This window comes from Geotrypetes seraphini, chromosome 1, assembly GCF_902459505.1.
Source record: "Geotrypetes seraphini chromosome 1, aGeoSer1.1, whole genome shotgun sequence".
In the NCBI taxonomy this organism is placed as follows: Eukaryota; Metazoa; Chordata; class Amphibia; order Gymnophiona; family Dermophiidae; genus Geotrypetes; species Geotrypetes seraphini.
Window position 1 is genome coordinate 268,705,148 of NC_047084.1, and position 24,819 is coordinate 268,729,966.

Sequence of the window (24,819 nt, forward strand, 5' to 3'; positions counted from 1 at the left end):
TTTTGTTGTTGTCCGGCAAAGATAATGCTGTGGATGTACAGGGCGCAGGCATTCCCATAGAATGTCAGTGCCTGATGGTGATTGGCTGGAACAAACCAGGAAACTGGCTGAGTGTGGCAATTAGGAAAAGAAAAAAGACGGAGCCTGACGATCGAGGAGGGCAGACGCATGGAGTAATAGCTCCTCCACACCAGCATCTACTTGTAGATTATTGTGGTGTATTCAGGCTGTTTTTTCATCATCTTTACCACTGAACGTGTGCAGTATACCCTCTTCTGTGACACCGCCGAAAACTAACAAAGGAGACTCAACACCGACGCCACACTCCAGTGGTAAGAGGCTGAAAACAGACCCTTGCACACCTGAAAAGATGGCGCCGAAGCACAAGGACTTCCAACTCAATACCCTCATCAAGGAGCTGCGCTCTGTTAAAGATATCATGCAAGAGCAAGTCGAAGAGACTAAATTGCTATGCGTGGAGATTGAAGCCCTTTACGCTCAATTTGTTGATGCCAGACACCATCTTGATGCACTCGAGGAACAAACTGCCTCAATCCAACCGAAACGCGCCTTAGTAGACAGACATGGAAAAGAAAAAAGACAACTGAAGAACTTGAAGAGAGGAGAGTTTGTGAATGAGTGCTCTGTGAGAGAAAGACATTTAGTTAGAGAAAGAGTAGTGAAAATAAAGTTGTATAAGAGAGTGAAGTTTAGGTTCATTAGACAGAGAAATATTTATTTTATTTTATGTAGAAAGGCATACAGTATTAGGTTCCTGTGCTTAGGTAGGCATATTCCATAGCTACCCACACTGTTAGGGCGATAGTCTCTCTCTTTTTTATTTATTTCAGGATGAGTTTAGGAAGAAGAACAAGTGAAAATACACATCTCCCTCATTATTCGCGGGGGATAGGGGCAGAGCCGGACCGCGAATGGGGAAATACCGCGAATATCTTCTGGTCCGGCTCTGACCCACCCCAGCCTCCCTCCCGCCTTCCCCCGGCATCCCGGCCTTACCTGGTGGTCTAGCGGTCTTTCGGGGTAGGAGCGATCTTCCTATGCTCCTGCCCTGTGCAGATCGCCAATAGGAAATGGCTGCCATAAGTTCCCATAGTCTCGAGACTACGACGGGAATTCCCCACAGCCATTTCCTATTGGCGATCTACACGGGGCAGGAGCGTAGGAAGATCGCTCCTGCCCCGAGAGCCCACTAGACCACCAGGTAAGGCCGAGATGCCGGGGGGAAGGTAAAAATATGGGGGTTTTCCCCCCTCACCCCCCAAAAAATCACGATTATGTGAAATTGCGAGTGCGGAAACCGTGAATGGGGAGGGGGAAGTGTATACAAGAAAGAAGGAGGAATGGAAATTAAAGCTGGAAGAAAAGCTAAATGCACGAAGATTAAAGCGAAATTTTTTACACAGACATTACCTATAAAACCCCCATACTAATTATTTGTGAATATACTTATAATACTGGATCCAGTTAGTTGGGTTAATAGGAGACAAATGTACACAGATTTAACTTGTTGAAATTCTTAAGTTGGTTTTAAAATATTTTATTTGAGCAAACTGCAATTAAAGAATCTTTTGCAATTTAAAAAGAAAAAAAACCATTTGTGCTATTTATAACATTGGGCTCCTTTTACTAAGGTGCGCTAGCGTTTTTAGCGCATGCACAAAATTGCCGCGCGCTACACTGTGCGGTACGCTTCTAGAATAACGCCAGCTCAATGCTGGCGTTAAGGTCTAGCACGCGCGACAATTTAGCGTGCGCTATTCCGCACGTTAAGGCCCTAACGCACCTTCGTAAAAGGAGCCCATTGAGTCTAATTCTCAATTAATTTTTAAATTTCATCCCAATCAGGTTCTTCTTGACAAATAACTCAGTCAAGATTTGGTCGGTGCATTTCTCTGTTCAGACCTCATCTGTACACTGTACATCCAGCCTGAGGTAACTTGGCTATATGACTACATTAAAGATAAAGTAAGGATGGGGTTACAGATCTACAGACTGAGGCTGGTTACATTAGAAACAAAAGCCTTCAGGGGTAGGGAAATAACAGCTCTACCTGAAATGCAACTTCCAATCCAAGATCTTTAGGTTTGGAAAATCAAGTTGTATAAGAGAGTGTTCCAGCCCTTTTACCAGTTTCATTGCTCTCCTGAGAGAGTCCAAAGGAGAGCAACGAAACTGGTAAAAGGGCTGGAACACTGCCCATACGCCGAGAGGTTGGATAGGCTGGGGCTCTTCTCTCTGGAAAAGAGGAGGCTCAGGGGAGATATGATAGAGACCTTCAAGATCATGAGGGGCATAGAGAGGGTGGATAGGGACAGATTCTTCAGACTGAAGGGGACAACAAGTACGAGGGGGCATTCGGAGAAACTGAAGGGAGATAGGTTCAAAACAAATGCAAGGAAGTTTTTTTTCACCCAAAGGGTCGTGGACACTTGGAATGCGCTACCGGAGGAAGTGATCAGGCAGAGTACGGTACAGGGATTGGACGGATTCCTGAGGGATAAAGGGATTGTGGGATACTGAGAGAGGTGCTGGGATGTAATACAAGTATAGAAAGCTAACCAGGTAATAAGTATGGAAACCCAACCAAGTCGTGAATGTGCAAGACCGGAGGGTTAGGACTTCGATGGGAAGATAGGACTTAAATGGGAAACCAAGGTGGCAAGGGGGCCCCTTCTGGTTATTCAGACAGGTCGTGACCTGTTTGGGCCGCCGCGGGAGCGGACTGCTGGGCGGGATGGATCTGTGGTCTGACCCGGCGGAGGCACTGCTTATGTTCTTATGTTCTAAGTAATTAAATCCAAATGACTATATAAATTTATATGTTCAGCCATTATGCAGGCAAAACACAGAGAAATGTCTAACACTTGTTTGGGTAAAGCTCAGTCAAATCAGGAACGCCATGTATTTGTGCTGACAATCATTAGAAATTACAACACATCTTAACATAATCTGTGAAAACCAATAAATGAGGTTTAGAGTGATCATGATGGTCTTTTATTATATATAAATGGTCATTTATTTCCAATTGATTTCTTCTTTGCTCCTGGAATAATAGGGAAAAATGGAATTGTCCAATAAGAAAAGGTGCAAACAATAAAAAAGTCTTTCAACTCATCTGAACAATCAGGTAATCCTTTATTCTTCCAAAAATACTCGAGTATTTTTGGAAGAATAAAGGATTACCTGATTGTTCAGATGAGTTGAAAGACTTTTTTATTGTTTGCACCTTTTCTTATTGGACAATTCCATTTTTCCCTATTATTCTATCTGTTGTGGATTTGTTTCCCCTGTGTGTTGCGTTCTTTGCTCCTGGTACATTTGTTTCATATGAAAATATCACAATATTGTGTGTGTGCTATAATGTAGGCAAATTCTCAAGTTGCAGAAATCAGCCCTGCTCATGAAGCCGCCAAGGTCTGACAATGCTACAGGGTCACAGTCGCGGGCATCAGGAGTTTTTATTGCTGCAAGCTCCCCTTTCCCCCTACATGCCAGCGATTGTTGGGGTTGCTGTAGGTTGTTTTTTTTTTGCAGACAGAGAGAGGGGGGGGGGGGGGGGAGTGGCTGCCGTGGTGATCTGGTCGACTCCCTTGCCGGAGCTATTTTTCAGTTTAAAGGTGCCGTGGCGGCTCCTCTAATGATCCCCGCCTGCATTAGAAGTCTTCTTTGAAGCAGGTGCGGCTCGTGACAGGAGCCGCCGCGGCACCTTTAAACTGAAAAAATAACTCCGGCAAGGGAGCCGGCCAACTGGCAGTTCAAGTCGGAGCTTCGGTATGGCCCTGTTCGCCTTGCCGTAATGTAATTAATCTGATCCCTGCACCTCATGGCCAGAGAAAGAGGAGCGGAAGTGCTGGTTCAAGATACCCGTAACTCTCAGCTAAAGCCATGGTCCTTCGGCCCCGGGTACGTTTGTCGGCTGCGCCTCTGCCCGGGTTGGGAGGGAGAGAAGGGGGGAGGGGGACCTGAGGAATGACGCTGTCTCCAAGCCGCCGCTAAGCCAACAGCCGCCTCGGGAAATTCACGCGCATGGCTTGATATTCAGTATCACATTCAGGTAGTTAGAGTTTCCAGGTGTTTTGCGCACATATGTGGTGAAATCTTCATCTGGCCCACTCCTACTACGTTTCCTACTTCGATCGTGGTTCCTTCTGGATTTCTATGCGCTGAATTTCTGGTTTAGAAATTGTTCTGTGAGTGCGGGTACGTTTAAAAGGCACACATATGTGGGACATCCGTGATTGTGCAGAGGCCCTCCAGAAGTGGCCCTGAGCTCCACACTTTTCAAAACCTGTCTAGACACTTGGACTGTCCTCTAAAAAGAGGAACTGTGTAGGTTAATCCTAACCCTAGATAGCACCAACTCCTACCTGGATGACTGCCACTAACTGGTGCCAGTCATTGATTTTCAATGGCCCTATCCAAAAAATGCCACTGAAAATCTTTATTGACCACCCCAGCACTATCTGGATAATACAAAAATGGCCCGAGGCCTGAGCCTGCATTTTACGAGTATCACCAATATTCAGCAACAATATTCGGATAGCTATTCAGATGAGTTAGGCATTCACCATTATACAGGTAACAACCGGTGGCCACTTTATAGCCAGATATTCAGTACCAGTATCCAGGTATGAGCCAGCACTGAAGATCCAGATATAAGTTTAAACTTCATGGTCAGTGTTTTAAAAGCAATGTGGACTGCAGAGTTTAAATTTATCGAGGGGAAGGACTCTTTTTACGTATACATTCAAAACCTATGAGGGGGTGCTGAAAAGTTCTTAGCCCAACCATCCAACCTCCTAAATTCTGAGCATTATTTAGCTGAAAAGAGTGTTATGTTATTTTGTTAAGTGCCAAAAGACCTTTGATAGAAGTCATAGTCCATGGTTGGAATAAAGGATAATCCTTTCTGTAACACAGAAATTTGATGTATGAGCCTCTCCCCCTATATGAATAATAATAACTTTTATTCTTGTATATCGCCCAACCATAAATTCTGAGCGGTTCACATCAAAGAAGACTGTACAGTCAGTGAAGCATACATACATATACCAAAGAAATACAACGATTATCAAATTGCCAATTTATCAAACAGATAAGTGTTTAACAGCCTCCTAAAAGAGTAGTAAGCCTGTGCTTGAGGAATAAAAGTACTTAACCAGGAGTTCATTTTTCCTGCCTGAAATGCAAAGGTTTTTTCTAGAAATCTCTTATATCAGCAGGCTTTTGGAGTTGGATACATGAACATACATTTCTTTTGAGTATTCCTTTTGAAATTATACAATTTAAATTGGGAAGATAGATACCCTGGGGCCAAGCCAAATAGCATTTTAAAACAGATACAGCCAAATTGAAACAAAATTCTTGCCTCGAATGGCAGCCATTGAAGCTTTTGATAGAAAGGGCTCACGTGATCATATTTTTTCAGCCCAAAAATCAGGTGAACCGCCACATTTTGTATTATTCGCAATCTATTACAGATTTTCTTGTGGGACCCCAAATAAATAATATTACAATAGTCAATAGTTGATAAAATTGAAGACTGGACCACCAATCTAAAGGAAGTTTTAATAGTTCGAAGCTTTCAAAGAATTGCAAAACATTTTTTGATCATCAAATCAGTATGATCCTCTACAGTTAGATGCCGATCCAATGTCACACCTAAGATTTTAATAGAAGTGGTTATTAAACCCTCTCTGAGGAGCACAATTCTAATCTTCTCCTCCTACAAATTTCCTCCCTTGTGGTTGATCCAAAGCTGCTCTAAGACACTGTTATGTCTAGTCATCAGTGATAAGGCTGGAGGGCTGATCACTAATGGTAAAGTTGGAGGACTAGTAGGAGTCACCATATGTGTTGTTGTAAGGCTGGTGGGTGGAGAGGTGAAATCTTCTTCTGACCAACTCCTAATACGTTTCCTACCTCGATCGTGGTTCCTTCTGGTGGGTAAGGGATTGATCTGTATGCTCTGAATTTCTGGTTTAGAAACTGTTCTTTGAGTGCGGGTACATTTAAATGGTGCTTTGGATTTTGACCAAGGATATATATTGCCTTTTTTGTAATCTATAATATCTCATTTTAACTTATCTATTTTAACCTTTAAATGTCTTTTTTTTATAATCGACCCATCCTGCAATATATTCTCAAAGTTTTTGTTTTCTATTTTAACACACTCTAACTTCTCCTCAATGTCATTCCTTAATTGAACAGATTTTTCTTTAGATGTTTCTATCAAAAGGATCATGAGATCTAATGAACATTTGTTAAGCATGCTACACCATTTGTCAAGAAAGTCCTGGCTGTCCAGAAACATCATGGGTCCTTTCATAATCCTCAAATCATGAGGAACTATGATATTCTAAAAGGAAAGTGAAGGTCATTTCTAATAATCACTTTATTAAGATATACTGTATAATGTCCTTCCATTTGTCTAGAAATGAAGCAGATGTGGTATCATCTTCCCATGTTGGTGGTTGATCTTATAATTGTCAAAAAAAACCCAAGATCTTTCTTAAGTTGTATCTGATAAGTATCAAAATATTTTATCATTTTGATTTCAAAGGTCTTATGTTCCTGAATTAAAAACATAAGAATAGCCTTACTGGATCAGACTGAATTAAGAAGCCCAGTAGCCCATTCTCACAGTGGCCAATCCAGGCCACTAGTACCTGGCCAAAACCCAAGGAGTAGCAATATTTCATGCTACCGATCCAGGGCAAGCAGTGGCTTCCCCTCTGTCTTTCTCAATAACGGACTTTGGACTTTTCCTCCAGGAAATTGTCTAAACCTTTCTTAAAACCAGCTACACTATCTGCTCTTACCACAACCTCTGGCAATTTCCTTTTAGTATTCTCACCATAAAATCATTGATGCAGTGTTCTGATGTTCTGAAGTGCTGTCCTACAGAGGTAACATCCTGATTGGTGTTGCACTGCAATGTTTAATATGATATCTATAAGTATATAGATTGTTGTCTTTCACATCTGGCTTGTTTCTCCAATGTAGCACCCTTCTTTACATTTTTTGCATTGAATGATATATACCACATTAAGTGACCGATTAAATTTCACTTTTTGATGGAATTCGTTATGCTTGTGTTATAGGTACGAGAAAATGATTTTTGAGCAAATGGTTAATAAATTGTTTAATCTGACGTGGGGCCCATTGACTAATTTTATTGATTCTAATTGAATGGTTTCTCCCTTGACTTATGGTTATATTTTACACATCCAGTGTAGGGGATGGGTGGGAGGGAGAAGGTTAGTATATAGGAACTGGTTTATTAATGTTTTGTAAGTATTAATGTATGATTATTTTGAATACATTGAAATCAGGGGGGGTGTGGGGGGTGATAATGATTCTTAAGTATTTTCTTGTTGGATGTAAGTGCTGTTTTATTAAATAACTTGAAAATGAATTCTTGTATGCATTGTTTTTAGTTTGAAAATGAATAAAGATATATATATTTAAAAAGTATGTGCATCTTCTAATGTAGTATATTTCATTTAATGCAAAAAGGATAAAGAAGGAGGGGGCTGAAGTGGCAGGAGCAGTTTGAGGACACAGCTACCAGCTACAGAGTTTGGGGAGCTCTGATTGCCTGATCAGAGGAGATAGTCTTCAGCTGGCACAGCTTGGGGATCCCTGCCATCCATAGCAAGTGTGATAGCTAATGGGAGATGGGGGGCTTTGAGCCCAATGTGGGGGGACCCAAATCCCCCCTCTCCCTTTGCATGTATGCTTCTGATTGTGTTCAGTACAACATGAATTGCATTTTTGTTTTTATTCCTTTAGTGTTGCAGTATTTGATAAGTTTAACTTGGCGTCGTCATATTTCTATTTCTATTTTATGATCCCTTGTTCTGTATTTGGTGAGGGTCTGTTGGTATGATAGTAGTGGCAGGAGGGGATATTGGAGAGTAGGCAGGGAAGAGAGGGGTTCAGGAGAGCCCCCTCCTTTATTTTCTGACCTGGGCCCCAGCATGACTAACACCAGGCCTGACCTCTGCTTTCGCTGGTGGGGATCTCCAAGTTTCGTCAGCTGAGGATCTCCTCCAAAAGTGGCCAGAATTCCCTTCTACTAAGCTTTGCAGTGTGCAGCACCATCTTGAGTCACTGGCAACTATGCATGTGTGGCAGTGCCAATATCGGTGGTTCAAGGATATTGCTGCTACCTTGCCAAACTTCATAAAAGGGAGTTCTGGTTACCTTCAGAGGAAGTCTTCAGCTGACAGAGTGTGGAGATCCTCATTAGCTTGAGTATTTATATTTTGAGTTGTGGGAGGTGCCGGAGGAGGGTTGGAGAGTGGGAGTAGGCCAGAGGCATAAAAAAAAAAAAATTATACCCACCCAATTTAGACTTGTGCCCACCCAATATTGGCTGTCTGGCTATGCCATTGAACCAGCCTAGAGGACCTTATCAATTTTAAAATCCAAAAAACGAAGCATGCATGAAATGGACAAAATATGTAGCAAAAACTATCAGCATACAACACATAAATCAAATAAGGATGACGCCCAATGGGAAGTTGCATGTTTTTTTGCCATTAAAGTGCTCTATTACTAAAGCCTAGCACATGCTAATGGAAATAGTGTGCACTAAATGCTAAGGAGCCCATTTTATACCTAAGTGTGTACTAAGCTTTAGCAAAAAGGCCCTAAGTCAAAAAATGTTGCTGATCCATGGAGCACCACTATATGCTGAATTGGATGATGTGACATTGCACTAGGTTGAAAGGAAGTCATTGTTCTCATGGGAATTAATCCTGTGTAGGAGTAATCTGTCGGAGGCACTCTTTGAAAATACTTCGTTGCTAGCACATTCCTAAAGAGATATTTCAATGCAGCACTTTATCTTACCTTTTATCTGCAGTGCAGCACATTTTATTTGTGCCAACCGGTGCCTTTAAAAATTTCACACGGCTATAATTCTTTTTGTCAAAGGCAAATGTTTGTATGAGCATCTGCTTTAAAATGAATCTGTTGGTGTAATTGTTTGCACGATATTTTGTGCCATTAGGTTATATATTAATATTACAATTAATTTTAGTTGGCATCATAAATGTTATCAGGGTCTGACTATAAATAATCATTTTGCAGTCTTGTATATTTTTATTAAAGGCTTTAGCCTTCTGCACTACACTCTCAGATTTGCAGTCGATAAGAGGATGTAAGCAGAACAGACTTTTATTATAGCATAGCATAGGTCTAAAAGGCCAACTCCCCGCCAAGAGATGAAAAGCAATTAATTCCGAGTGACTCTCCCTCTCCTCCCAAGGCAGATAAGTCGTTTTGTGCTGAATCAACTATAAAAACCCTGTAATCTTTCAGACTATCAGTAGCCCTTTCTCTCCACCCTCCACCCCTATCCTAAATGTCCCATAGCAGTTCTTGGCCAAAGAAATAAAAACTGTTTGTCATTAAAACTGCTGGGACCAAACAGTGTTTACATATTTTTAATATGTGGTAAGAATGGAGACCATATACAGATATGATCTGTTATTCGGGGTTTGTTGAAACTATGGTGTGGTTATTGCATCTGTCAGCACTGGCAAGCAATTCTTCAAGCCTCTACACTATTGAGAGATGGGTAAGCAAGTCAGCAAGTTCTTTCTAACAAAGTAAGAATGTTGGGTTGCCTTTCAAAAGAAGTAGGATACAATCAGGGTAATCAGCACAGTTTTAAGCAATTCATAGTAACATTGTAAAATGACAGCAGATAAAGACCTGATAGTCCATCCAGTTTGCCCATTAGTTACACACATTATAAATTCATGATTGAATTAAATTACCGTATCTTTTTTCTTTGATGTTTCTGGGCCATAGACCATAAAGTTCAGCCCTTAGGTTCTGGCTACTGGAGTTGCCATAGAAGCCCACGCCAGCCTATCCAACCATCTCATTGTTTGTGGATAAATACCATAAAGTCTGCCCAGCAGTGGCGTACCAAGGGAGGGGGGGGAGGTCTGCCTAAAGGGGGTGCATAGCTGGCCACCCCCAGGGAATAGGCTGCTGCCGGGAAAGGCTGCCACTGCCGCCATCAGGAACAGGCTGGCGCTGAGTTCTCCCTCCCTGCTTTTCTTCCCCGCAGGGCCGACCAACTCTCGCCACCCGACATCAATTCTGATGTCAGAGATGATGTTCTGGGCCAGCCAATCGCTGCCTGGCTGGCCCATAAGTCCTCTCCGACATTAGAATTGATGTCGGGCGGCAAGAGTTGGTCGGGCACCGGCACCAACGCATAGGACATGCCGGTGCCAGTGTCGGTGGCCAGATGGAAGTAAGAAGCGTGTTCGGATGGGTCTGGGGGATTTCAGATCGCAGGGGGGGTGCTGGATTGCGGGGGGGGAGGATGCCGGATAGCGGGGGGGAGGGTGCCGGATCACGCGGGGGGGCCTTCAGGGGAAGCAATGCCAGTTCTCCGGGGGGGGGGGTAGAGCAGCGCCGCTGGCCTCGGGGGTGGGGGTGGGTGGGAACGTATCAAGCGAGTTTCCCTTAGTTCCTATGGGGAAACTCGCTTTGATATACGAGTATTTTGGTTTACGTGTATGCTTCTGGAACGAATTACGGTATGCTCGTATTTTTAGTTTGTGATTATTCCATATTGGGCGAGGGTGTATCTCTGTTCTGTGTGTATGAAAAGAACATAGTTTTCAGTTGCCATTGACTGCAGGATCAATTGACTGTGCGGGATCTGGCTTGTTTAGTTTTACAATGTATGTGTTGGTGTTCTAGTGCTCACTGCAGGGTTTAAGATGCTGCCTTTTCCTAGGTACACTCTTGTTGTGCGATATGTGGATTATTACTAAAAATCACACATCAGCGCCGGTTTTAGAATCGCACTAATGCAAAAGATTGGTACTGGAAATGTAGGCCAGGGTTTTCTAGGCTTACATTTCCAGCACCTATCTTGGTGTGAATCATACCTACATAGGCACTTTAAGCCACCTAATGTCACTTCTGCTGTTGGCCATTCCTACTTTGGCATTCAGCGACCTAAAGCACCTATGTGATCATCTGGCATCCAGTGATCACTGCATTGTACGGTTTAATATTAAGACAGGTATAGAGAGGACTCATTCAAAAGTAAAGGTTCTAGACTTTTTTAAAACTAACTTTGTTTGGATGGGGGATTACATCAAGGAATTGTCTGGATGAGACTGTCTGGAAGGAGTAGAAATGCAGTGGGTAAAACTGAAAAGAGTTATTGTAAAGGCAACAGACTTTTTGTGAGGCAAGCACCGCATTTTTTGCTAGGGTCCACCTTGGGAGTTAGCGCCCAAGAAAAGGATCTGGGTGTCATTGTGGACAATACGATGAAACCTCCTGCCCAACGTGTGACACAATAAATTTCCTCTGCCTTTTTCACTCAGAGATTAGTTAAGCTCTGGAACGCGTTACCAGAAGTTGTGGCAAAAATGAAAAGCGTAGCTGGTTTTAAGAAAGGTTTGGACAAATTCCTGGAGGAAAATTCCATAGTCTGTTATTAAGATATGGGGGAAGCCTCTGCTTGCCTTGGATCGGTAGCATGCAATGTTGCTACTCTTTGGGTTTTGGCCAGGTACTAGTGACCTGGATTGGCCACTGTGAGAAGGGCTACTGGGCTTGATGGACCATTGGTCTGATCCAGTAAGGCTATTCTTATGTTTGTATGTATGTGATTGTACATAATTAATTTGTATGGTGTCATCTAGTTTTTGATCTGCACCCTAAAACTGGCTCCTTGGGAAGTCAGTCTGTCAGCTGTCAACTTCTAGACTGCCTTGTGGACTGGATGTTCTTCAACTGGTCAATTTTCATTACTATGACAAAGGAAATGCTTGAATATTTATCCCATGCTCTTGAAACATAACAACTGCGAGATGACTATCAAGAAATATTGCACTTGGTTTCTGGGATCCAAGATGACGACTGAAAGCAGGACACCAATTTTTTGAAGTCGTTCGTCTCAGGACACCAATTTTTTGAAGAAATTCTCTTAAGCGGTAATTGTACTTACCGCGATGCCTAAGAGAAGGGGTCAGAGCGCTGCTTCTGCCTCACGGCACTCTGGAGCTCCGGGTCTCGGCAATATTCAGTAGCTCTTAAGGCGCATGCAGGAGGTCTCGGCGTCATCAGATGGTGGCCCACTGAGGACATAGGGAGACGAACCCGCGGTGGACACTCTTGGGCCCGATACTACTCTTAGCCCCGATGTCAGGGCGCCACCCCCACAGCCTCAGATTACCAGCTCCCCCAGGGATGGAGAAACCCCAGAATCTGAGGTATTCTCTTCTCCAGAGGCAAGTAAGGATCCGGAGGAGAGCTTGGAGGTTGGGGCACGCTTCACAAGGGCCCCAATGGAGATATCTGGGGAAGATTCATCTCTGCAGGAGGGGGAACCCCAGAAGAAATGCCCCAGAGAAAATCTTCAGAACAGTGAGCACTATATACTCACACAAGTTCCAATTGTACTCAATAAGCCTGCTGAAGTGACTCTAGATTCCTTATGGGACCTAATGGCTGACTTTGTTAAGACCATTACTCCTACTTTTCAACAAATCGAAAGAAAAATTAAGAAACATAGCAAAGAATTAAATGATATAAGAAAAGATATAAACACTTCTAATTCATCCATACAGAAAATTGAAAAGGAAATGATAACATCAAAACATCTGCAAGAGACTTTAGTTAAAGATAACATTAATTTAAGGAGGAAAATTGAAATGCTTGAGAATAACTCACGTAGTAATAATTAATTAATTTTCCCAAGCTTGATTTGGTAACACCTAGGGGTCCTTTTATCAAGCCACGGTAGGGGTTTAACGCATGTAATACCACATGTTAAACCACCTGCCGCACTAGCTGCTAACGCCTGCATTGAGCAGGCGTTAGTTTTTTAGCCGGCCGCGGGGATTAGCACGTGATGAAATCTCCGACGCGCTAACCCTGCTAGCGCGGCTTGATAAAAGGACCCCGTAGAGATATGTTTAAGAGCTATCTAGTGGAAATCTTGGAGATATCTGAAGAATTGTTACCACCATTCTCACGGGTCTATTACCTGCCTGATAAAGGACAAAATCAATAACAAAAAGAAAAATCCTCAGATCAAGAACCCTTAAATATTTCAACGGTGATTAAAAATAAAATGCATGGATCTGAAAAACAGTGGCACCTTAAAAAATAATAATAATAACAATGAGCCAAAATAAATAGTAGAAAGGAAGAATTCCAAATAAGACAGGAGATAGGAAAAGAGCCAGGAAACCAGCAAGGTGATTTTTATAGGAAAATAACAATGCTGGCTTTAACGTGCACTAGAGGTGGAGAACGCCTTGAATATTAAAGAAGGAACAAAATGTTCTGTTCACTCTAAAGATTCTCAGGGCTGTAAAATATATATATATACACTATAACAACAAATGCCCCTCCTTCAGGCAAATAAATCTGTGACATGCCATCTCTACTCTTCCTACCTCCTCACCCCCTTTGTCTCCTCCCATAAAGGAAGTTTATCCATTCCAAAGTAAAAATATTGTGCTAATGCTACTGAAACATGAGCTCATCTAATCTGCGAATACGTTTTTTCGGCTACAGCTCCATTCACAAAGCTAGTACATAGAAATTACATTTGGATGGAAGATCTAGATATTCAGTTCTGGGCAATGTATGGGAACTGACACTGAATAAGAACATAAGACCAGCCTTACAGGGTCAGACCAATGGTTTATCAAGCCCAGTAGCCCTTTCTCACGGTGGCCAATCCAGGTCCCTAGTACCTGGCCAAAACCCAAGGAGTGGCAACATTCCATACTACTGAGCCACGTTTGCTTGGGCATGTATACTTACATACATAATTGGCAGCAAAGTAATTGAGCGCTATTCGAAAGGGCACACGTAAGTGCAAGGGGGTGTTCATATGGGTGGAGCATGGGAGCAGCATGGGCGGGGCTAACACTTAGGGCTCCTTTTACTAAGGTGCGTTAGTGTTTTTAACATGCGCTACAATGCCTTGCGCTCTAGCCCTGCACTAAATGGAAAATACTAACGAAAGCTCTATGGAGGCGTTAGCGTGTAGCTCGCTAAGTGCACGCTAAAACTGCTAGCGCATCTTAGTAAAAGGAGCCCTTAGAGAATACTGTCAGTTACTCATGCCCTTTCCACGTTCACACAACCGCCATTAAAGGGAAAGGGTTTGGGACTTGTATTCCACCTTTTGGTAGTTTTACAACCACGCTCAAAGCCATTTACTTACAGGTACTTCAAGCATTTTCCCTATCTGTCCTGGTGGGCTCACAGTCTATCTGATGTACCTGGGGCAGTGGAGGATTAAGGCCTAGATTCACTAAGGCCACAGATCCGTGAGCGATCAGATCCGATCCATGGCCGGGGGACTGATTCACCAATAGCCCTCATGCAAATGAGGGCGATCAGAATCACGCCTCCAACTGATCGCCTGGATCGCTCTACAGCGATCCCGACGCATGCGCAGACCATCTGTAGATGGTCTGCGCATGCGCTGGCCCTCCGTGCCCAGCAGAGCAGGAAACTACTTTTTTTTTTCTTTACAAGCCTGTGGTTTTAACCCGCTTCAAACCCGGGTTTGCACTGCAGGGGAGGGCAGGAGAGTCAGGGCAGAGAGCATGAGATTGGGGCAGAGAGCAGAGAAGCAGGGCAGAGAGCAGGGCGGCAGAAGGCAGGGCAGTCGGAAAGGACCTGAGTGACTGGTCCTTAGCAGTCGCTTATTTTGGATCGGTCAGCCCAGTCAGTGTCCCTCATTTTTTTTGGTGAATTGCTGCCTGCCTACATATGAATGCCTTTCCCCCTCATTTGCATGTGCGGATCGGACGATGATCGGGACAGAGGTTAGTGAATTGGGTCGGAGGGAAATCGGGTCCCAAAGGGGTCGCTAAGTGGTTGGAACTTGATCGGCTTAGTGAATCTAGCCCTCAGTGACTTGCCCAGGGTCACAAGACCAGGTCATGTACATGTAGGCAGGAAGATGGGATCCATTCTGTGAAATCAAGAATGGGTATTTTTTTCCATTGCTGGGGAAAAAAACTATGGAACTCCATTCCAGGAGTGTGAGAGTATGTAAGAATCATATGTCATTCAAGAAGCTATTAAAAACACAATTATTCGTAGATGCCTTTTTGGTCCTCTATTTTAAGGGAAGATTAAGAAAGAATGATTTGAATTGATATTGTATTTTACAATGGTTAATTATTTATTTATTGTGTATTATTTGTTATGACTTTTCATAATTTGTGTATGTATGATATATATAAATTTTAACAATAAATAAAAAATATTACTGTAGTATTCTTTAACAAAATCTAGGTGCACAGGTGCAGTTATGGAGTAGACTGTCACTACGCGGCATCAGTGTGCTGAAAGGAGGTGCCCACTTATAGAATTGCTCCCTTAAAGGGTAATGTCCTTGGACACCTCGGCATTAGGGCCCTGATTCTATAAAAGACGCCCACAGTTAGGCACCTAGAGTGGTGTGACTAGCTGATCTGAGCTTAATCAGCTTTGATAATTGAAAGCACCATTAAAAACCAATTTTAAAAATGATTTTAAAAAATTAATTTGCCGGTAGCTCCACATCCAGAGGCCCTATTGCTAAGTTGCCGATGGGTTTTCATCATTCTCTTCTTGGTTGGGCTGCGAACTTTTCAGCGGCCCCTCCTATGGGCACACATGTGCAAAAGTGGTGTGCAAATGGAGGAAGATCATGTAACTAACTAACTCAGTAGACGCCTACCACTTCGAAGTAGGCATCTACACCGAGGTGGCTACCGGCACTTGCCATCAAGTGAGCATGGTTAGGGGCAGATTGGGGGCAGTGACTGAGCATGGATTGAATTAGGCACCTAACTTAGGCACACTCATTTAGGCCACAAAAACTCTGGCTTAAATGCAGTGGCGTAGCGAAGGTGAGAGGTGCCCGGGGAGGTGACGCCCCTCCCTCCCTCTCTTCTCCTCCCCCGATCCTCATTCGCTCCTTCCCTGTATGCACCCCTTCCATTCCCCCGTACCTCTTTAACGTTCCTGGTGCGCACAATAACCCCAACCTGCTGCTCGCGCCAGCGTCGTCACTTCCTCTGATGTCACTTCCTAGGCGTGGGTCCAGGAAGTGACATCAGAGGAAGAGTTGATGCTGGTATGAGCAGCAGGTTGGGGTTGCTGCTCACACTGGGAACTTTAAAGAGGTAGGAAGGGAAGGGACGCGAGAGCATGGTAGTGGGGGGGGGGAAGGAGCAGAGAGGAGGACGAATGCCGATGCCCCCCACCAAGACAGCACCCAGGGCAGACCGCCCCACCTGCCTCCCCTAAATGGAGTGCACATAAGGATAGGGTTACCAGATGTCCGGATTTCCCTGTATATGGCCTCCTTTTCGAGGACGTGTCCAGGAGTCCAGATGGCTTTTCAAACCCAGCACTTTGTCCGGGTCTTGAAAAGTTTCCAGCTAGCAGTGACGTCAGGAAGGCATCTGTGCATTCGCGGATGCAATGCAGTGATGACATTATCGTGTCACACCAGCGCATGCGCAGATGCCCTCCCGACAAGCGACCAGGTTGAGAAGGTGGGGCTGGGGTCAGGGCTGAGGCAGGGTTGGGGTAACTTAGGCGGCTTCTGAGACTGGGCGTCCTATACAGAATCCATCCCTTTATGAGCTTGTCCCATTCTTTCTTACATTCAGATACAGTCTTCATCTCTACCACCTCCACTAGGAAGCTGTTCCATACCCTTTATATATAGAGGTACTGTATTTCTTTGGATTACTCTCGAGTCTAGGAGATGGTAATATCTCTGCATTAGTCTCTAGTGAGACCTCATTTGGAGACTGTGTTGAATTCCGGAAACCAAACACTCAAATGGATATAACTGCATAGAGGACAGCTATAAAAATAATCTATGGTCATCATCATAATAAAGGATATGGGGAAAGATTTAAAAATCTAAATGTATATACTTTGAAAGAAAGGTGGACTAAGAGAGATATGATAGAGACATTAGAATACTGCCAAGGTATAAATCTATAGGAGATGTGCCTCTTCCATTTGAAAGGAAGCTCTATAACTAGGGGTCATTGGATGAGAGCGAAAATTCTAAGGTGTGATGGATACAGCTTCCCAGTGGAAGTGGTAGAGATGAGGGCAGTCTTCATTTTGAACAGTGTGCACATAAATTTCCATTTGGAATTCTAGAAAGAATGGGGCAAATTCAGAGAATCTCTGAAGTACAGGAAGGGGTCATAAAGCTTACTAGTTGGTGTGGATGGGAAGATTGGATAGACCATATGGTCAGGGCCGGATTACCCAATAGGCCAACTAGGCATGTGCCTAGGGCCCAAAATAGTCAGGGGGGCCCGCTGAAGGATGACATACCAGACAGCAATGGGCCCCCCTTCCCTCCCTGCATGGCAACAGGCCCCCACCAGACGACGACAATGCCGCCACCCCCCACAGCAACGGGCCCCACCCGACGACAACAATGCCAGCCCTACCCCCAGCATTGACCGACGGCAATGCAGCCAATGAAGCTCAAAGAAGATCCCGCGATGACTGCGTCTGCCGGTCCATCCCCCTCCAACGTCACTTACTTCTTCAGGCAGATGCAGTCATCGCGGGATCTTCTTCAAGCTTCACTGGCTGCATTGCCGTCGGTCGATGCTGGAGGGAGGGCCAGCGTTGTCATTGTCGGGTGGGGGCCCGTTGCCATGCAGATAGGGAAGGGGGGGACCATTGCCATTGCTGTGTGGAAAGGGTGGTGGAGGGAGAGAAAGGGGGCATATGCTGATGGAATTGGTGTGCAGGGAAAGGGGGAAAACAAGGGGGAAGGATACTGGATGGATTAAGGTTGGAGGGAAAGAAAGGGGGCAGATGCTGTGGGGGGAAGAGAGAGAAGAGAATGAAATGCCAGATTGGGGTGTGGGTGTGGGAGAGGGAAGGGAAAAAGAGCAGAGGAAAGAGATGCCAGATCATTGGAGGAGGGAATGGAAGAAGATGGATGCCAGACCAAAGATGGAAGGGGGAGGCATACATTTTCTGGAAGTGGCATAGGACAGGGTAGTTGGGAAGAGAAACAGATAGATGATGGACCCTGGGGTGGTGGGGAAGGAGGGAGAGATGCTGGATGGAAGGGTAGTTGAGAAAAAGATAGATGGTGGATCTGGGGATGGTGGGGTCCATTGCCGAAGCTGCAGATAAGGACATGACAAAAAGCAAAGATGCCAGACCTCCAAGGGAGGGAAGGGAAACGGAAGGAGAGGACAGAGATGGAAGATGGATGGTTAGCACGGAGAAAGAAGAAAATGACAAATGGGCAGGAGACCCTGGCAAGCAAGTTATCAGAAGACTACCAGAGCCTGGGACCAACAAAAGGTAGAAAAAATAATTTTATTTTCTGTTTTGTAATTACAATATTTATTTTGTTTACACCACAGAGCCAGTGTGGGGTTGGAGATGTTGTAACCCTATATGTCTGCTAAGACTAAGCCTTAGTCACTTAAGGGTCCTTTTATTAAGGTGCACATTTAGCATGCGCAAAATCAGTTAGCGTACCTTAATTAAAAATTTGACCCGCGACTTAACCTTTTTTTCAGATTTCGGCCCCTTATGTGATTGAGTTTGACACCCCTGATGTAGAGTGAGGCAGTTAAGCGATGTAAATTTGGTTATTAATATAGACTTATATTTCGGATAGTATTACTGCTTTACAATATATTTGAACACTTTTATATACGTATTGAAACTGTTCAAAGTTAATGTCCTAGGTAAGTAGGTTGGAAGGGAAGGAAGAGGGATTTGTTCAGAGATGTTTGGAGGTTGCATAGAAGAAAAACTGTGCACTGGTATGCTAATCTTTGTTTGTTTTGAATTTAAAAAAGAAATATAAGTGGAAATAAAAAAGTAAATAAGAAAACAGATAAATGGGGGCGGGGTGTTGGTGGGGCATGGGTGGGGCACGCCCAGGGGGGCCCAGTGTACTTGGGTGCCTAGGGGCCCTCGAAGAATTAATCCTGCCCTGCATATGGTCTTTTTATCTTTCATGTTTTTATATATAACTGGCTGCAATGGGAAAATTAACTAGCAGCTGGTTTTATCTGTCTGACTGCAAGTAATAACTAGAAGTTCATTTGGCATGCTATAGAGGATTTAGGAAGATGGGTGCTTGGGCAACAGCCCTGCCAGTATGGGTATCTTTTTTTAATTACTGCAAAACTTTGTGGACAGGCAAGAAAAGGTTGTTGTGCCAAGTGAATGAAATAGCAGATCTTGTGTCTTCACCTAATGTGGAGGGGAACAAATGAGAAAAATAAGGAGTGATAACTTATAAGTGATTGTGCTCTTTGGTTAAAAGCTGGGACGTATCTTTGTAGGCACTGCAGATCCCTGGCTTACATAGGTCACTGCTGAAAGCATTACTGATCTATATTATTGCTAATTCGGAACAACTGTTAACAACCTAATAAGACCTTGCAGGACTCTAATGTAACTACTGTATTAGAAAGGTTTTAAAATATGCCAGACATCTTGGCCTGGTTTTCTCCATTCACAATAGGAATCCCCCACCATAAATCTACCTTGGAACCAGTCGGCATGCAATGATTTCCGATGTAGTGAAAGTCAGTGTGCGTAGTGAAAGCTGTAACATGTCCCTTGAAAGTTTATAAAAAGAAACTTTCACGCTGGTGTTTGCATCAAAAACAGATGGCTTGCTGGCAGCCCAGATTTCTATTTTGTCATCGGTATAGTTGCAGAAAAGAAAGGCATTGCTCAGTCATCCTCGTTTTATAAGGAAGCTCCTCTGAGACACCAATGCAGAAAGCTACTGAAAACCTAACTGCATGGTCGCTGCAGGTTGTATGCATATGTTACTGCCAGAGCAATGCGGAGAGAAGTTGAGCACGGGGGTTAACTCACATAAAAAACATGGGCACACATGCGGCACACAACGGTACAACAAACAGTAATTAGGTCATTCAGTATTTCACTGCAATGCATAGAAGAAAAGACCTGTTGGCACATTTTCGCATATGCTTTTCTATTGTAATTAGCTACATGACTTCTGGCAAAAAGTCTGGTCATATGACAAAACCAAAGGGAAGTACTGCAGAACCGATGTACAAGGTAAAAAGAAGTCTAGTCTTTATTAAAGAAGATGCAATGTAGTGTTTCAAACAAATGGTCCTCTTGTGTGAGTACACGGGACCCAACACGGTCCGTGTTTTGGAAAACACTCCTTCGTCAGGGATCTAAGATGTGGAGGTACATCAATGCAGAGAACCAAAATTAAAACACCTGTCCTTAAAAGGACAATTGGCTTTGAAATCTAGAAAAGCTGCTGCTCGGGAGTGCGCTAGAAGCAAAAGTGAAAGTTGATGTACCTCCACATCCTGGACCCCTGACGAAGGAATGTTTTCCAAAACATGCACCGTGTTGGGTCCCTTGTATTCACACAACAGGACCATTTGTTTGAAAAGCTGCATTGCATCTTCTTTAATAAAGACTAGACTTTTTTACCTTGTACATCGGTTCTGCAGTACTTTCCTTTGGTTTTGTCGTCTGACTCTTTTACTACAGATTTGTTGAATTGTTTTTTGTCAACCTTATGTTCATTATTATCGTCCTAGGCACCTATGGCCTTGAATACCCAATTGTGAAAGAACATGCCAAACTATTGCGTATCCTTTTGAATTTAGCTATTAAAACCATTTCAAGTTATTTGAAGGATGCTTCTGTGGTTGAATTTGTCACCTGGTGGAACATTGTTTGTATTACTGCAAACTATGAAAGGATTGCGGCAGAAAACCTTGTGTTTTTTTGATAAAATATGGGAGCCACTTATGCAATATAGTCACTTGCCTTTTTAAAACATCATAATTTTATTCTTTTATATATTAGTGTATACTGTATTGTGTATATATTTAATCTGCTGTATTCTTTAGCAATATTTTCTTTTCTTTTCTTTTCTTTTTTTTCTCTTTTCTCTTTCCTTCCTTCTTTTTATTCTTGAATATGTATTGTACATTGTGATATCATACTGTTTGTATGATTTGATAGTTGTATGCTTCTTTTGTTATAATTCAATAAAAATTATTGAATGTGAAGAAAACACCTGATTCCTGATGTAGTGCTGAAGCAAAGCATGTTGGATTTTGTAGCCATTAGTTTTTTCACCGTTCTTCTTAAACTAAGACATCTTTTACTAAAGATTAGCACATGCTATCTGCCGCAGGACCCATAAGAATAAAACGGGTCCTATAGTAGATAACATGTGCTAATCTTTAATAAAGACTCCCTTTGGTAATTCTAATAGTTTTTGACATGCATATGTTTTGCAATTTTTTTGGTTTAAAAAGTTGTTTGTGCATGGAGTTTGGATAAACTGTAATTATTTTTAAAAAATTTATTCAGGGCCTATGATTATAAATTTATGCGAGGTTAATGCTAATTATGAGGGTTCTTCAAAAAGTTTCCACACTTTCATATTTTCACATTAAATGGAGCGGGAGAGGGGTAAAAGGGGGTGTCGTAGAATGTCATGGGAAAAATGCAACACAAAACAGGGTGATTATGTGGAAAAGTGATGTCATTTGCTTTTGAGATATTTAATAAATAGTGTTTAAAAAAAATAAAAGTGCAGAAACTTTTTGAAGATATTATTCACTTCATTTTCCATTAGTTTAAAGCAGGGATGTCCAAACTGCGGCCCGAGGGCCACATGCAGCCCCGTGAAGTATTTTGTGCGGCCCCATCGAGGGCGATGCAGTGTTTTCTTCTGCTGCCCCCATGTGTTTACCGTCTTGCCGGTTCCCTCCTCTGTCTTGTTGCAGCGTTTGCGCGGCCCCAGAAACATTTTTTTCGGCCAATGCGGCCCAGGGAAGCCAAAAGGTTGGACACCCCTGGTTTAAAGTTTATTTTGTGCTTATGTTGTGGTTATCTTTGAATATTTATATATATACTGTATATACCAGGGGTCTCAAAGTCCCTCCTTGAGGGCCGCAATCCAGTCGGGTTTTCAGGATTTCCCCAATGAATATGCATGAGACCTATGTGCATGCACTGCTTTCAATGCATATTCATTGGGGAAATCCTGAAAACTCGACTGGATTGCGGCCCTCAAGGACTTTGAGATCCCTGGTATATACCATATATAAAACAGGCGTAACAGAGGTGCAGTAATCACATTTATTAGATACTCTGTTATGCAATTCCCCATTCAGATCTGTTGCTTTAAAATACTTTCGAGCACTCATGTGATACAAGATGGCCTGGTCACCACTGTAACAAAATCGTCTACTTCTAGTGAGCATCTCCCAGTAAAGGAGAATTTGTGTGAGAGCTATCTTTCACACGGATGACAGTTAATAATTTCTGTCTTTATTTTACTCCAAAATAATAATCATTCTGCAGTAATTCTAGAGTTAACCTCTGCCTGTTTAACAGGGCAAAGCAGCAGAGAAAAGCTTCGAAAGTGATACCTCAACATTTACAGCCAGCTTAAGCCTTCATTTTCCTCTCATTCATTCCATTGCTTTATTAGCATTGGTTTTCACAGCTTCCCTGCTGTTTTCTAATACATTTGCACCGCTGAATTCATTGGGAAATTTCAAGACAGCTACTCATTTAATAAAGTGGATTGCTGATACAAATGGGAATGCAAGTCACCCATCACAGGGGGTAGGGATTACTTATTAACTAATCCTCAGTATATTTAACAAGATATTGACTTAGACTTATTCTTTTTCTGTCAAAGGTTTATGCTATAAAAGGGTATTGGGTACTTCATTCTAGGTTTAGTGCATGCCTCTGAGCTGAGCACCAACCCATGGCTGCATGCACAGGGAAGAATCCTCCCTATGATGTTTCAAGGCAGAGGACAGAAGTGGTTTGCCATTGCCTTCTCCTATGCAGTGTGTGGCTCCACTATGTTGCTGCTGCCCACATAGGGCCCTGCAGTACCTGGTATTCCCCAGTGGTCTCCCATCCTGTTACTAGCCTGGCCCTGCTTAGCTTCTGATAGCAAGAACAGGCTTATCCAGAGCAGCCAGGCCATAGGTATGAAATAACCTACTTCAGGATCTAAAATCGTTAACTAATTACAGCAAAACCTTGATTTGCGAGCATTATTTGTTCCAGAAGCATGCTTGTAATCCAAAGACACTCTTATATCAAAGCAAATTTCCCCATAGGAAATACCGTATTTTCGCGGATATAACGCGCACCCGTGTAAAACGCGCACACGGGTATAGTGCGCAGAAATCACGATGATATGTACAAAAACTTTTGTATACCGCGCTCACGGGTATACCGCGCATGATGCCCGACGCTCCTTTCGCCCGCCCTGACTTTCCGTGCGCTGTCCCGACTCTCCGTTCACCCCCCTGACTTTCCGTGCACTGTCCCCCCTTGAAGTCCTGTCCCCCCTTGAAGGTCTGTCCCCATCCTGAAAGCCTGATGCCCCCCCCCGACGTCCGATACATTCCCCCCCCCCGGCAGGACCACTCGCACCCCCACCCCGAAGGACCGCCGACTCCCCAACAATATCGGGCCAGGAGGGAGCCCAAACCCTCCTGGCCACGGCGACCCCCTAACCCCACCCCGCACTACATTACGGGCAGGAGGGATCCCAGGCCCTCCTGCCCTCGACGCAAACCCCCTCCCCCCAACGACCGCCCCCCCCAAGAACCTCCGCCCGTCCCCCAGGCGACCCGCGACCCCCCTGGCCGACCCCCACGACACCCCCACCCGCCTTCCCCGTACCTTTGTGTAGTTGGGCCAGAAGGGAGCCCAAACCCTCCTGGCCACGGCGACCCCCTAACCCCACCCCGCACTACATTACGGGCAGGAGGGATCCCAGGCCCTCCTGCCCTCGACGCAAACCCCCCTCCCCCCCCAACGACCGCCCCCCCCCAAGAACCTCCGACCGCCCCCCCAGCCGACCCGCGCCCCCCCTGGCCGCCCCCCACGCCCCCCCACCCCCCTTCCCCGTACCTTTGGTAGTTGGCCGGACAGACGAGAGCCAAACCCGCCTGTCCGGCAGGCAGCCAACGAAGGAATGAGGCCGGATTGGCCCATCCGTCCTAAAGCTCCGCCTACTGGTGGGGCCTAAGGCGCGTGGGCCAATCAGAATAGGCCCTGGAGCCTTAGGTCCCACCTGGGGGCGCGGCCTGAGGCACATGGTCGGGTTGGGCCCATGTGCCTCAGGCCGCGCCCCCAGGTGGGACCTAAGGCTCCAGGGCCTATTCTGATTGGCCCACGCGCCTTAGGCCCCACCAGTAGGCGGAGCTTTAGGACGGATGGGCCAATCCGGCCTCATTCCTTCGTTGGCTGCCTGCCGGACAGGCGGGTTTGGCTCCCGTCTGTCCGGCCAACTACCAAAGGTACGGGGAAGGGGGGTAGGGGGGTCGTGGGGGTCGGCCAGGGGGGTCGCGGGTCGGCTGGGGGGACGGTCGGAGGTTCTTGGGGGGGCGGTCGTTGGGGGGGGAGGGGGGTTTGCGTCGAGGGCAGGAGGGCCTGGGATCCCTCCTGCCCGTAATGTAGTGCGGGGTGGGGTTAGGGGGTCGCCGTGGCCAGGAGGGTTTGGGCTCCCTTCTGGCCCGATATTGTCGGGAAGTCGGCGGTCCTTCGGGGTGGGGGTGCGAGTGGTCCTGCCGGGGGGGGATGTATCGGACGTCGGGGAGTCGGCCGGGCAAGAGGGCTTGGGCTCCCTCTTGCTCCGATCGTGGATGCGGGTGCGGGTGGGAGCGCGTGCGAGCGGTCGTTCGGGGTGGGGGTGCGAGCGGTCCTGCTGGGGGGGTGAATCGG

General features: G+C 44.7%; 1 pseudogene; it reads left to right on the plus strand.

Annotated features, from left to right (window-relative positions):
- The first annotated feature begins 370 nt into the window (after positions 1-370).
- LOC117367215 overlaps positions 371-24,819 on the plus strand; it is a 111,114-nt pseudogene continuing 86,665 nt past the window's right edge.